The sequence below is a fragment of the Mustelus asterias genome, chromosome 9 (assembly GCF_964213995.1).
Source record: "Mustelus asterias chromosome 9, sMusAst1.hap1.1, whole genome shotgun sequence".
NCBI lineage: Eukaryota > Metazoa > Chordata > Chondrichthyes > Carcharhiniformes > Triakidae > Mustelus > Mustelus asterias.
Window position 1 is genome coordinate 111,603,581 of NC_135809.1, and position 10,943 is coordinate 111,614,523.

General features: G+C 47.6%; 1 protein-coding gene and 1 long non-coding RNA gene across 3 annotated transcripts in view; one reads left to right on the forward strand and one right to left on the reverse strand.

Moving 5' to 3' along the window:
- The window catches only part of mrvi1 (murine retrovirus integration site 1 homolog), a 129,312-nt gene extending 122,611 nt beyond the window's left edge, over positions 1–6,701 (reverse strand). The window contains exon 1 of one of the 2 annotated variants that reach the window (XM_078220849.1): positions 6,585–6,701. The gene's annotated coding sequence lies outside the window, so the exon portion shown is untranslated. The remainder of the gene's footprint in view (positions 1–6,584) is intronic. The other variant, XM_078220848.1, reaches the window with a different exon arrangement.
- Positions 6,702–8,825: 2,124 nt separating this feature from the next.
- Positions 8,826–10,192, forward strand: LOC144499191 (uncharacterized). Its single transcript, XR_013498792.1, has 2 exons — positions 8,826–9,499; positions 9,971–10,192. It is a non-coding gene; the product is annotated as an uncharacterized LOC144499191 (long non-coding RNA).
- The last annotated feature ends 751 nt before the right edge of the window (positions 10,193–10,943 follow it).

The window sequence follows — 10,943 nt, forward strand, 5'->3', positions numbered from 1 at the left end:
TTTCAGCTATTTACAATCTATATCACTGAATTGGATGAGGGGACTGAGAGCAATGCATCCAACTTTGTTGATGGCACAGTGCTAGGTGGGAAAGTAAACTGTGAGGAAGACACAAAGAAGCTGAAAAGACGTCTAAACCAGTTGTGGTAAAATGAGGGGAAAGTGATGGAGTGAAATGTGGGGGGATGCGAATTTAGGAATGGCAGTAGGAAGAATGGAAAAATAAAATATCTGTTAAAAACTGAGATACTAGTAAATGTTGGAATTCAGAGCTATGAGGCTGCTTGTACATGGATTACAGAAAGTCAACATGCAGAAGCAGAAAGTAAGAGATTTGGCGTATAAAAGTAAGGGAATTTGCTGCAATTATATAGGGCATTGGTGAGGCCATTCATGGAGTTCTGTGTACAGTTTTCATCTCCATATCTAAGGAAGGATATTTTGCCCTAGAGGATCGTGCAATGAGATTTGTAGGAGGAGAAATCAGTTCTATGAGGAGAGATTTGTGCCAATACTCTCTGGAGTTTAAAAAAATGATCACATTCAAATATAGGAAATTCTGAGAGAGCTTGACAGTGTGGTTGTTGGGAAGAGGTTTCCCCTTTCTGGGAGTTTAGGACACGGGGGCACAGTCTCAGGATAGGGGGTCAGGCAACCAGGACCGAGATGAGGAAAAACATCTTCATTCTGAAGATTGTGAATTCTCTACCTCAGAGGGTGCAACATGGGTAGGTCTCAGGAATAGGAATATAGTGTTCAATTCTGGTCGCCACACTACCAGAAGGATGTAGAGGTTTTGGAGAGGGTACAGAAAAGATTTACCAGGATGTTGCCTGGTATGGAGGGCATTAGCTATGAGGAGAGGTTGGAGAAACATGATTTGTTCTCACTGGAACAACGGAGGTTGAGGGGCAACCTGATAGAAGTCTACAAGATTATGAGGGGCATGGACAGAGTGGATGGTCAGAAGCTTTTTCCCAGGGTGGAAGAGTCAATTACTAGGGGGCATAGGTTTAAGGTGCGAGGGGCAAGGTTTAAAGGATGTGTACGAGGCAAGTTTTTTACATAGAGGGTAGTGGGTGCCTGGAATTCGCTGCCGGGGGAGGTAGTGGAAGCAGATACAGTAGTGACTTTCAAGGGGCATCTTGACAAATATATGAATAGGATGGGAATAAAGGGATATGGTCCCAGAAAGGATAGTTTAGATGAGCAGTATGGTTGGCGCAGGCATGAAGGGCCAAAGGGCCCGTTCCTGTGCTGTAATTTTCTTTGTTCTCTTTGTTCTTTGTTCTGGTGGTGGATGCACAGATTGAGTATATTCAAGGCCGAGATCGATAAATCAATACAGAATCAAGAGATACGGGAATGGGGGTGAAACTGGAGTGATCGAATTCGAGCCGTGATTATCGAATAAGGGAACAGACTTAAGGCGCTGAATGTCCTAATCCTACTCCTATTCCTTATGTTCCTGTGCCAGGGTCATAAGCTCTGGAATTCTCTTCCTATACATCTCCATCTCTCTTATCTTCCCCAACCCCACTTCTTCCACGATTCATCCTTTCAGGTGAGCCTTAAGAAATATTTCTTTTTCACAACAACTTCATTGCAGTGTTAATATAAGCCTTACTTGTGACTAAATAAACTTTTAAGCTTTTTTAACCTGCCCTAATATCTCAATATGCAGCTCAGTGATAAACTTAGCTTTAATTGACATGCCTATGCAGCACCTTGCAACAATTTACTACATTAAAGACACTACATAAAAGCAAGTTGCTGTCGCAAATATTATAAAGCTAGAGTTATTGCTTCTATTTTTGTAACAGTTCTATAAAGCTATAATTAAACCCAATCTGGAGTTTTGCTTCTGGGCACCAACCATCAGGAAGGACATGAAAATAGAAAATGCTGGAAATACTCAGTAGATCATGCAGCAACTGTGGAGAAAGAAACAGAGATGACAGGCGAGATTCTCCAGCTTCCTAGCCGTGTGTTTCCCGCCGGCGGGAGGTGGCGCGTTGTTTGCTAATGGCGGAATTCGCTGGTCTCGCCGCCATCAATGGAAATTCCCATTCACATCACCGCACGTCGGCAGGAAACTCATGGGCGGGGATGCACTGCCAGTGGGACTGGAGAATCCCACCAACGTGAACGGCTGGAGAATTCCGGCCAACGTTTCAGGTTGATGACTCTTCATTGGAACAGGCCACTGACGTGAAACTCTTCCTCTCTCCACAGTTGCTCCTGACTGCTGCATATCTCCAGGATCGTTTTTACTTCAGGTTTCTGGCATCCGCAGTATTCCCTTTTCAATCAGGAAGGACTTTAACGTAGATTTACCAGAATTATACCAGTGCTAAAAGAGTTAAAATATGAAGATAGGTTGCATAGAGTAAGCTTGTTGTAATGACCGCAACGAGGTCCATGAGGTTGCCCTCTTGGAGTATGAGCTTCCTGATTGAGGTAATGATTGTCTGCGCACCCAGTGCGGAGGAGGGCAGGGAAGGCGGAGAACCCCATCATGAACCTGCTCCTGGGCCTGGCAAAGCTTGCCATATACAGGTCCACGCAGCAGGCGACCAAGGGGGTCATCCGACCTGACTATCTGCCCCTTTACCGTGGCTATATTCGCGGCCGAGTGTCCCTGGTGAGGGAGCATGTGGTGTCCGAGAGTACCATTAATGCCTTCTGTGCCCGCTGGGCACCGCAGGGACTGGGGTGTATTATTGGCCCCTTTAATCACATTTTGATTTGATGTTTTAAGTTTTCTTTCCACTTTGTCTTTTGTTTCGGGCAGTTCCCCTCCTTTTTGGAGCTGCCCCTTTTAATTTGTTGATAATTTGAGTCAGTTTATTTGGTTGGCCAAAAAGATTGGTAATGATTGCCTGCCCAATCAGGGAGTCTCATCTGTATTTATTGAGGAGCGTCAGGGCTCTGGATTCTGACTTTATAACTAAAGCACTATTAGGAGTGGAGATAATTTTGTAAATGAAGGGAACCTGGTGAAGGGACACCGGCCTCTGAGGAGCTATTTCACCTGGATTTCCTTCAATATGGAAGATTAACGGGTGAACTAACTGAGGTGTTTAAAAATTAAAGGATTTGCTAGTGTACATAAGGATAAACAATTTCCTCTGGTGCAGGTGGGTGGAGGAGTCAAGAACATGGGGGCAGAACCAGGCCATTCAGGGGTGATGTCAGCATTTCTTCGCCCATTCCCTCCAGCAGCTTCAGTGCTAATTTACACTAACAAGCCTTGATTGGCGTAAGGTCCTCACTCAGGAGAAAGTCCCATCTTGGGGAGCTACCGGCCAACCTGTTGACCAGCAACTCTCCAGTCCCTCCAGGCACAGCGCTGCAGTGGCCGGAAGAGGCACTGCAGGGAGCTGCCTGGCACTAAGTCCCAGGAACCAGAGGACAGGTAAGTGTCAGATGTTTCAGGACGGGCTGGGCAGGGAAGGAAATGCCTGGGTTGGGGTTGGGGGGAGGAATGCCTGGGTGGAGGGGGGGAATTACAAGGAAGGCGATTGGGGTCTCTGAGTGTGGGGACAAGGAAAGTCTGGAGGTCACCAAACCTTATGGGGAGGGTGCATTCTCAATGATCCAACTGTTCCAGATGCATGATCCATAATATTATTGGTAGATGCAAAGATGTGCAGGTTAGATGATACTAAGTTGCCCCTTAGTGTCCAAAGATGCTTAGATTAGGTGGATTAGCTGTGGTAAATGTGCGTGGTAATGGGGATAGACTGGGCGTGGCGAAGGGGTGGGGGGGTGTGCGGGAGATGGGGGGGGAGGTGGATTGGACTAGGCCTGGGTAAGATGCTCGTTCAGAGAGTCAGTACAGACTCAATGGCCAAATGGCTTCCTTCTGCACTCTAGGGATTCTATGTCTCCACAAGGATTCTGTGGTCAGTCCAATGTCCCATCTTCACACTACGGGTAGCCTCGACTAAATGGGGTCAATTCAGAACAGATCAAGCAGCTGAAAGCTGGGCATCCATGAGGCACTGTGGTTCAATAGCAGCAGCAGAACTGTATTCAATCACAGTCTGAAACGTCATGGTGGATGGTGGCCGAGTGGGTGATCCACCTGAGGTTCAGAGCATCACAGGTGCCAGTCCTCAGTCAATTCCATCCACTCCAGGTGATATCAGGAAATGGCTGAAGGCACTGGATTCTATAAAGGCTATGGGCCCTGACAACATCCACCTGTACTGCTTAAGACTTGTGCTCCAGAACAAAAGGCACCTTTAGCTGAGCTGTTCCAGTACAACTATAACATTCTATGTGGCAGTATGGAAGTTTGCCCAGGTACGCCCGTATACATAAAAGCAAAAAATTCCAATCTGGCCAAAGGTTGGAGTCATATGAAACACAAAGCAAGACTTGTGGGCTTATCATCTCAGCTCCTGGACATTGCTGCAAGAATTCCACATAGACAACCATCTCTAGCTGCTTTATTATTGACCTTGCCTCCATCTTAAGATCAAAAGCAAGGAAGTTTGCTGATGATAGTGAGGGATCTGCCCACAACTATTGTTTTTTTCTTTAATTCATCAATGAGATATGGACGACACTGGCTGGGTCAGCATTTATTACCCATGAACTGAATGGCTGGCTAGGCTATTTCAGAGGACATTTAAGAGCCAACCACATTGTTGTGGATCTGGAGTCACATGTAGGCCAGACCAGGTATGGATGGCAGATTTCCTTCCCCAAAGGACATTAGTGAACCAGATGGGTTTTTATAACATTCGACAATGGTTTCATGGTCATCATTTTTTTATTGTATTCAAATTCCACCATCTGCCTTGGTGGGATTTAAACCCTGGTCTCCAGAGTATGACCCTGGATCTCTGGTCTCATGACAATACCAATACCACCTCCCCATATATTGATGTATAAGAGGAAGCGCTGCTTGTCATTGATGACACATTGTCCTAACATATAAAACATATTATGCATCTGATTTTTAACCCTGTTAACTTGAGTTTTGAATCAATAATACAGCAAATGGCAGCAATTGTTTTTGAGGTTTACTGGATTGATACCACGTATGGGTGGATTGTGTAATGAGGATAGGTTGGACTGCCTGGGCTTATTTCCACTGGAGTTTAGAAAAGTGAGGTGTGACTTGATTGAAGTATATTAGATCCTGAATGGTCGCGATAAGATGGATGTGAAATGGATGATTCCTCTTGTGGGGAAGCCCAGAACCAGGGCACATTGTTTTAAAATTACAGCTTGCCCTATGAGGAAGGAGATGAGAAGAATTTTTTTCTTTGTGACTTTGGAACTCTCCACCTCAGAAGACGGTGGAGGTGGGGGCCGTGGAATATTTTTAGGATGGAGGTAGATAGGTTCTTGGTCAGGGGAAGATGGTAGAACTTGAAATACGAACTGATCTTATCAAATTGTGGAGAAGGCTTGAGGGGCCAAATGGCCCACTTCTGCTCAAATTTCATATGTTCCTAACATTCAGAAAGGAATTGAACACATGTTTGCAGTGAAAACAATTTGTGGGGCTTATGGGGTAAGAGCAGGTGAATGGGACTTACTGGATAGTTTCTCCAAAGAACCAGTGCAGACACGATGGGCTGAACGCCTCCGCCTGTGCTGTAAGATTGTCCGATTCTCACTTTCTACAGTGTGTTAGCAAGTATGTCAGAAAGTCCAGGGAAATACACGTGAGATGTCCAGCGCATTAACAAATTTCACGTGTCTGAACACAGTCACTGAGAGACCAGTGAAATCCTTGGACTGGGTTCCTTTACCCAACAGCAAGTCCCAAAGTCCAGTGCTGCTCTGGTGGGTCTAGACTGACCAATGACTTAACCTGCTACCTACTCCGCCGGTCACTGGATGAACCCGCTGTGATATCGGGACATGGGAGCGGTACACTGCCACAGGATATTCATACAAGCGAGATTCCCACGTTAACATTGCAATCCTCTGTTAAAGATTCGAGGGGTGGAATTTTACGTCGGAAGGATCTTATGATCCCGCCAAAGTAAATGGATTCTTGAACGACTCGCTGCGTTTTGCAGCCCCTCTCTCCGCGCCCCCCCCCTCCCCCACCATGACTGGGCCGTAAGAGTCCGCCCTCGGGCACAGGGATGAGTCTCTGCATTGAACTAGCTGTCATTAAAAAGATAGAAAAGAAATCCTGAACAGGTAACACAAAATCTAGCCGAGAGGCGGCCAGTCTCCAGATGGTTTTCCCCCATTCACATTCCCGTACAGCCCTCTTCCAGTTCACCGTACGGTTATGCAACAGAGAGCAGTACCTGTGAGTCTCTCTATAAAGAACAACCTTCACTGTTGTATTTCTGCTGTCTCCCTTTTCATTCTCATACAGCAACAAGCCACACAAAAGGCTCCCAGAAGATTGCAACACACTTGACAACGCATACAACTGCTAAACCGTACGAGAAAGTTAACCACTTTTTTTTCTAAAAAAACACAGCTTAACTACTGCGTGCAGCTAATTAATCCCATTGCCAAGATCCTATCTTTACAAGCTGATGGCTGCTTCCACTATACCCACAATTTTTATTTTCAAACTTCTGGTAAAGGTACTGTACCTTGTCAGCAGCAACTGATACAAGAAGCTGGAGCCTGCTCCCAGTCGGAGAAATCAAACCCCTCAGATCCTGCTTATTTGGACCACTCTGCGTACACACAACTGAGTGACAGACTAATTCCTGCTATTCTGAGCCCAGCCTCTCTCTCACTCCTGGGAGCTTTTACCATTTAAGGTCAATGTTCCATCTGGTCTTGCTGGCTCTCTCTCTCTCTTTCTCTGCCTGTCTGTCTCTCTTGCTATATCAGTCTGTGTCTCCCCTTCCCCCTGTCCCTTTGTCTCTCTTTGTCTCTGACTGTCCTCGCTCCTTCTCCCTATGTCTGTCTCTCCCTTTCCCTCTTGCTCTGTTCCCCTTGAATATTTCTCTCTCCCTGTCCCTCCCTCTTCCTCTCTCTGTCTCTCCCTCTTGCTGCCTCTGTGTCTCCCCTCTCATTCTCCTTGCCTTTGTCTCTCATGCACTCTTTTTCTCTCTGTCCCCCTCCACTTAATCCCATCTGTACTCTCTCTCCCACACTATGCCTGTCTCTTTCTCTCTCTCTGTTCCCCTACGCTGACTCCCCTCTGTCACTCTCTTTCACACTGTGCCTGTCTCTCTCTCTCTCTCTCCGTCCCCCTACACTGACTCCCCTCTGTCACTCTCTCTCCCAGACTGTGCCTGTCTCTCTCTCTGTCCCCCTACACTGACTCCCCTCTGTCACTCTCTCTCCCACACTGTGCCTGTCTCTCTCTCTCTCTGTCCCCCTACACTGACTCCCCTCTGTCACTCTCTCTTCCACACTGTGCCTGTCTCTCTCTCTCTCTCTGTCCCCCTACACTGACTCCCCTCTGTCACTCTCTCTTCCACACTATGCCTGTCTCTCTCTCTCTCTCTGTCCCCCTTCACTAATTCCCCTCTGTCACTCTCTCTCCCACACTGTGCCTGTCTCTCTCTCTCTGTCCCCCTACACTGACTCCCCTCTGTCACTCTCTCTCCCACACTGTGCCTGTCTCTCTCTCTCTGTCCCCCTACACTGTCTCCCCTCTGTCACTCTCTCTCCCACACTGTGCCTGTCTCTCTCTCTCTCTCTCTGTCCCCCTACACTGTCTCCCCTCTGTCACTCTCTCTCCCACACTGTGCCTGTCTCTCTCTCTCTCTCTCTCTGTCCCCCTACACTGTCTCCCCTCTGTCACTCTCTCTCCCACACCGTGCCTGTCTCTCTCTCTCTCTCTCTGTCCCCCTACACTGACTCCCCTCTGTCACTCTCTCCCACACTGTGCCTGTCTCTCTCTCTCTGTCCCCCTACACTGTCTCCCCTCTGTCATTGTCCCTCATACACTGTGCCTCTCTCTCTCTCCTCCATCTCCCTGTTTCTCTCACTCTCCTTCCTTTTCTCTGCAGGCCACTCAAACAAAACAACCTGAGGAAAAACTGTTCAAGTTTATATGACAGACTCATGCATCAAACTTGTTTCTCTTTGAAGACAAACAGAACATGCCATAATTCAGAATGGTGACTTCCTTTGTTTAACTGAAGTTGAGCTCATTGAAAGGAATGGTTTTGGTTGTATTTTTCTCTCCTGAGGGCTCAGACGATCCCTGGGTTCAGTCCCACAAGAGTGAGCCACAGGCCCCAGGTGCCCATTCTTCAGGCGTGAGACTGGGCTGAGCAGGTTGATTGACAGCACAGGGGGTGGGACTGCCCAGGCTGGACTTGGCACCATGTGCATCCTCTGGCAGCAGCATGCTCCTGGCTTCATTGCTGCACCCACACTATCCCATGGACACTCAGATACATTGGATGGAGTTCTCCCATGCCCCCCTCGCTGGCAGGGTCAATGGCTGGAGGTGGGAGAGAATTCAGCGGGGAGCCCAGAAATCAGTTTCATGTTGGCGTGGATTTACAGCGGGAATTTCCAATGGTGCCCGTCATGGCAGATTGGGACTGGCACTTGGGGCCGACGGGGAACCTATTTGCGTCCTGCTAATGGGATGAAGCTGAAGACCTGACTGGTATCTTCCCCCCTCCCCCCGATTCTCCATTACGCCAGCAGAGGGAGGCAATGGCGCAACGGTATTGTCGCTGGACCATTAATCCAGAGACCCAGGGTAATGCTCTGGGGATATGGGTTCGAATCCCAACACGGCAGATGGTGGAATTTGAATTCAATAAGAATCTAAAATTGAAATGACAATGAAACCATTGTTGATTGTTGTTAAAACCCATCTGATTCACTCATGCCCTTTAAGGAAGGAAATCTGCTGTCCTTACCTGGTCTGGCCTACATGTGATTCCAGAGCCACAGCAATGTGGTTGACTCTTGAATACCCTCTGAAATAGCCACTCAGTTCAGGGTAATTAGGGATGGGCAATAAATGCTGGTCCAGTCAGCGACGCCCAGATCCCATAAATGAAAAAAAACACATCAGTTCAGAACATGTCTGGACCGACGTGGCGGGCAAGATTTGGGACTCACCTGGAGAAGGCCTGGGGCTGCCTCCAGAGTCCCGAATAGAGGCCGCCAGCATCTCTTGATCCTGGAACACCACAGCAGTGGGCGGGAGGAGCGTCTATCCAGTGAATATTCCGACTTCAGTGCCTCTGAGGTGCCACCTTCTTTCTTCAATGGCGGGTCAGTGATGTCAGGAATATTTTCAACATGGCACGGCGCGCTCCACCAAACCCACCCTGCCATGGAAACTGGCACAAAATCCCCGGATGCATCATTTATTACTCTGGGGACAGAAGATAGAGTGTGGTTTCCTGTCACTCTCGCAGCAGGAAACACTCCCCACCCCCACCCCGCCACAGGGATACTTGTTGCCGAGTGAGAGAATTCAGCCCATTGTCGTGTGCTTGCTGACGGCCATGGAAGGGCGGAAAGACAAAGAAAACCCCAGACACCAAATTACGTTGTGAGGTGCTGTTACTTTTGTAATGTAGGTAATTAAAGCCAATTGCAGCATTGAGGGAGCAGTGTACTGTCAGGGGGTAATACTGAGGGAGTGCTGTACTGTCAGGGGGTAATACTGAGGGAGTGCTGTACTGTCAGGGGGTAATACTGAGGGAGTGCTGTACTGTCAGGGGGTAATACTGAGGGAGTGCTGTACTGTCAGGGGGTAATACTGAGGGAGTGCTGTACTGTCAGGGGGTAATACTGAGGGAGCAGTGTACTGTCAGAGGGGGAATACTGAGGGAGCACTGTACTGTCAGAGGGGTAATACTGAGGGAGCAGTGTACTGTTGGAGGGGCAGTAATGCAGGAGTGCTGCAGCATCGGAAGTGAGTACTGAGGGAGTGCTGTACTGTCACAGGGTCAGTACTGGGAGAGTTGCACTGTCAGGGACTCAGTAATAAAGGAGTATTGTACTTTTGAAAGTGCACTGGATTACGACTAATGCTGTCTTTCAGATGAGATGTTAAACCAAGAGTCCATCTGCCCCCTCAGCTGGATCCTGTGGGCACTATTGGAAGAAGAGATGTGCTAACTCGATGTGGGCCAAGTGTGGAACAGGTTTGGCTCAGTCTCACAATTGGCCATTAACTCACCGAACGGTGAGAGGAGCTGAAAGGCTTTCTGAGTACATGTAGATTTTATTGTGTAAGTGCTTATAAAGTATTTCACAAGCTGTGGTTCGGAATGCCAATGATGTGTGTGAAACATAACACAACTGAGTCACTCACCTACAACAGGATACGGAAGAGTCAGATGCAAAACCTCTTCTTTGCAAACAGACTGACGTAAACTCATCAGCCCAAGTCCCCTTTGACCTGTGACCCTGAGATGGGTCAGGATTTAGTTTTTATTAGTTTATTTATTAGTGTCACAAGTAGGTTTACATGGCAATGAAGTTACTGTGAAAATCCCCTGGTCACCACACTCCGGCGCCTGTTCAGTTACACTGAGGGAGAATTTAACATGGCCGATGCACCTAACCAGCACGCCTTCCAGACTGTGGGAAGAAACCGGAGCACCCGAGTTTAGGAATCTAAGCGTCCTTCATGCACTTTTTGAACAGAATGTCCAATCTTGCAAATCAGTGAAAAACTAAAGTCTTGTACAGTGCAGAGAGAAAGAGAAACTCATCATCGTTACCAAAACAGGACGGTGTCACTGACAAGTATTGTGCTGTATATTAGAAACTCATAGAACCCAACACATTAATCGCACTTCATAAACAAATAACGTAACAGTGTCTAGCAAATGCTGCAACCAGACTGTGTGAACAAAGAACAAAGAAAATTACAGCACAGGAACAGGCCCTTCGGCCCTCCAAGCCTGCACCGACCATGCTGCCCGACTGAACTAAAACCCCCTACCCTTCCGGGCACCATATCCCTCTATTCCCATCCTATTCATGTATTTGTCAAGACGCCCCTTAAA